At 45.0% G+C, this 4,224-nt stretch overlaps 1 non-coding gene across 1 annotated transcript; it reads left to right on the top strand.

The window, feature by feature from the left end:
- Positions 1-425: 425 nt before the first annotated feature.
- On the top strand, positions 426-548 carry LOC142455878 (small nucleolar RNA SNORA32). Its single transcript, XR_012785990.1, has one exon. It is a non-coding gene; the product is annotated as a small nucleolar RNA SNORA32 (small nucleolar RNA).
- The last annotated feature ends 3,676 nt before the right edge of the window (positions 549-4,224 follow it).

Below are 4,224 nucleotides of genomic sequence, written 5' to 3'. Positions count from 1 at the left end.
TTTTTTAAAAGTTTGAGTCACTTAATAGCTTCGTCTATGCTTATTTCCAGGGCCAGCCTGAACGCATGCTCTTCTCGGGAGGGTGCTATGTGCGAGGGAGGCAGGAGGGTATTTGCAGGTCTCCTGAAGTATGTTGACAAGCTGACTCTTGAAAGTCAGCTGAAAATAAGCAGTAAACAGAAGGGGGCAGGGTGGAGTCTGACCTACATCTTTGGCAGAAGCCTCTCCTACACCAAGCACCCAGTTCTTTTGTGTTCCTTTATAAGAGGAAACAGATGAGTAATTCCCAGGCATCAGAAGTTCTGTGAAGAAGAATAACTGCTAAGAATCATGTGGGAACTTTTGGGAATAACAGAAATATTCTATGTCATGATTATGATAGCGGTGGCATGTCTATGAAGATTTGTCAAAACTTATTGAATTGGTAGTCACTATCACGGCTTTTAGAATGCCGTTTCTGATTTGCTGTGGACATGGCCATAACACACTTCCCAGTAGGTTTTTGTGTTTTTGCTACCTTGCTAAGATTCAACAGATTGGGGACATCGATGACCGAGATCTGCAGTATTAGGAATATTCAAACTGCACATTTTCTATTAGCTTTATCGTTATACTCAGTGCAATTTTGTTGCGCTCATCTTTCAAGAAGAAAAAATGTGTATTGACTTGCACACCTAAAGTTGGTGAATTTGACGAGATGTAAATTATACCTCAATAAAGTTGATCAAAGAATAACTAAATATAAGGTTCATTTTGCACAAGCAGATTAACTACCTGCCTCCTTCGGGCTCCAGCATGTGCGTATGAGCTTGCAATCCTTGACCAGTGCTTTCGATTTTTCAAAAAGCTTTACCATACTCCTTGAATGTGTGATCCTAGCTGAGATTTGCAAACATGAGGATTGGTCTTTTAAAATATCCCTGTCTTGGAAGACAACGGGGAGCAGAAGTTATTCAACTAGTTACCATATAAAAAGAGGAGCGAGGAAAAACTCCTTCCAGCTTGTTCAAATTAGAAAAAGTGTCCTTCCTCCAGTTAAAGACATCTTAAGTTAGTGTTACTTCCTTGGACAATGTGAACGGTGGCATAAGGCAGCCCAGCTACTTGCCTTGGGCCCGAGGGCATGCCAGAGCCCTGACAGGTGGTAAGCCTTGGCTCGGCCCAGGCACACTCATGCCCCTGTCCTTTCACCCACAACTTAGATGCTCTGAGCCTAACACAACTTTACCCTCCCCCAGCCTCCTGGGTGAAATGCCGGTGGTGACGTTTGGATTGGGGGGTGGGGTGTTAGATGCTCGGCTTCAGAGAGAGCAGGTGGTCAGGGCAGAGACCTCAGGAACAGTCACAGTGCACTGAGGACAGGCTGTGGCTGAGCCCTGGGGTGTGTGCCAGTGAGCGTGTACAGGCATTCACTCACAAGTCTGTGCCTGGCTGCGTGTGCAGATGGGACGCTAGGCAGGTGGGGGCTGCTCTAGCCAGGAGGCCTGGACTGTCCCCATGGACTTGCATTCAGGTTGGTCTATGTCTGGCTGTGAATATGAGCTCTTTTTTAAAAATCATTTTTATTGGGGCCTCGTATAACGCTCATCACAATCCATACACGAGCTCCTTTTATGTGGAGCCCTTCGTGCAGTGTTCAATGGGAACCACTGTGCCTGGAGATCCCGGGTCAGGCGTTCAAAACACCCTTGTTCTTTTTCCTTAGGAGAAACTCCTCCAGGTTGCCCGAGAAGCAGCAAAGACAGGTCAAATCATCTCACCTTTCTCTTAAACCTTACAGGCGTCCAGCCTGGAAAATGGGCTGCATTTTTATACTCAAGGATTCACCTTTCCACCATATCCTGCTCTTCCCCGACCTCAATTAACAAACGTTGAGTTGGGTGGTAGTTACATAATCTGTTGCCAATTTGAGGCTGAAGAGTGAAGGGATGGAGTTTAGCCAGTCAATCAGATTGCAGCTTGATGACCTCATTTGGAGTCTCTATAAAGGGATAAATAGCTTGTTGGAGGCGGGACACACGCTGACTCCCTGGGAGACATTCCAACTGAGAAGACACATGGAGCTATGCTAGCGCCCTGGAGGAGCCATGTGAAGACCCTGCCAGCGCTGAGATTTACAATGACACTGGATCCACAAGACTTCCCACCCATTGGCCTGTGATCTTCCTGCATTCGGTGTCATTGTATGTGTTCATGAGTCTGAAGAGGACTTTATAGATTGGTATCAGGTGCATAGGCTAATCTCAGACTTATGGACTTGATCTGGACTGGGCTGGGATGTTTTCCAGTTCAATTGCTCTTGTATATAAACCTCTTTCTTGGATTTGTTTCTCGAGTGAACCCAGACTCACACAAGCTGTATATTGAGTCATAAGAGTTACTATGAATCAGATTGACTTGATGCTTGCTGAACACAGCTTGAGGTTATTTTTAAAATATTGACTTCTATGTGCCATGTACTGGGTAGGTGCCCTTGATGAGCCAATAAATGAAACACATATAGTCTGAGCCTTTATCTGTCACATCTCCATTTCACACAGTCGAACCAAAGCCCAGTTTTCTTTTCCAAATATGTTCTCCTTCCTGCCTTCACTCTCAAACGGATTCTTTAAAACTAAGCTGAAATAATGAGAAGACTGGAAGATACCATGGTGGGTGTATGGATGGTTTTATAAGCCCTTTTATTTTCTGAAGTTTGACCACTGAAGTGCTATTTTTGTAAAGAAAGACACAGTAGAAGTTACTTAAAAACAATTAGTACTTACGGGAGGTGGGAGGAAGGGAACGGGGGAGTTATTGCTTAAGGGTCACTGAGTTTCTGTTAAAGGTGACGAAAACTTGAAAACGGATATGGTTGCACATGATGAATATCATTCACGTCCCTGAATTGTCCACTTAAAAAATGTGGAAATGGCAAGGGTTTTATTACAATACATTTAGTTTTTTTGTTAAAGGATGCATGAAACAAGTTAAAGACTACGGCTCCTGGGAATGAAAACCAAAAAACGCCTCAATTTAAATATCATCTCCTTAGGAAACCCTTCACTGTTCCCCCTTTCTCCAGTGTGGTTTGGGGCTCCCTCTCTGCATTCCCAAACCTGCTGTGCTCATCTTTCTCCTAGCCCAGAGGGCAAGCACAGGAATTACCTACGTGTCTCCTTTCCTGGACTCTGAGCTGAAAAACAGAGACCATGTCTTAGTTATCTCGAATTCCCCCACCACGAACATAACGCTTGGCACATAGTAGGAATTCAGAAAGGATACAGCCCTGGCACACACCTTTCCTGATTATAAACGAAACTTTTTCTATCTCTACGCCAGACAAAATATCTGAGAAACTGGACTTTAGGCAGAAGAACCCAGCATCAGCGCTGGAGAGAGACTCAGCCTCAGTCTGCGACCTTCACATGCCACAACCTTGCTGGCTGAAAGGGAGGGTGGACTTGTAACACTTGATAAAAATCAAAGACCACAGACGTCAGTGTAGATTAAAACTCAATGTAAGGAATTCAATGAAAATCCTCACAATTGGACCAACAGACAATCTCCCGATCGATGGAGAAAACACAGAAGTTGTCAGGGATTTTATCTTATTTAGGTGCATCATCAACAGCAGTCAAGAAATCTAACAAGGTATTGAGTTGGGTAAATCTGCCCCCAAAGAGATCTAGCAAGAAGTGACTTTGAGGATACGGGGCCTCTGACTCCAGCCCCAGCCTTTTCAATCACCTCATTGCCATGGGAAAGCTGGACAGAGACGAAGGACGACTGCAGAAGAATTAATGAACTTGAGCGCTGGAGGTGATGAAGACTATCCTTTGCACTGCCAGAAGAAGACAACTCCATCTTGATAAAAATACAAGCAAAATGTTCCTTAGGGGGGAAAAAAAAGGATGATGAGATTTCATCCTACCATATACTTTGGGTGCTTTATCGAAGGTTCCGATCGCCGGGGAAGAATGTCATGCTCGAGAAAGCAGAGGATCCTGGAAAAAGAGGAGGCGCCTCAAGGAAATGGACTGACACAGTGCCAAAAGGCCCGGGCTGACACCAAGCTGTGGGTGGGAGGAGGACGCAGCACTGGGCAGCGGTCTACTCTGTTATACACAGAGGGCTGCCCTGGGAGGGCTCTAGAGACTCCTAACAACCACCCCAGGAGTTCCGTAAGTGAATTGATGGATGATGTTATCAAGTGAGGAACAATTTTAATTCTCCTGGAATTCA

The sequence above is a fragment of the Tenrec ecaudatus genome, chromosome 8 (genome assembly GCF_050624435.1).
Source record: "Tenrec ecaudatus isolate mTenEca1 chromosome 8, mTenEca1.hap1, whole genome shotgun sequence".
In the NCBI taxonomy this organism is placed as follows: Eukaryota; Metazoa; Chordata; class Mammalia; order Afrosoricida; family Tenrecidae; genus Tenrec; species Tenrec ecaudatus.
Note: the sequence above shows the minus strand (reverse complement) of the source record. Positions and strands in the feature narration are given on the sequence as shown.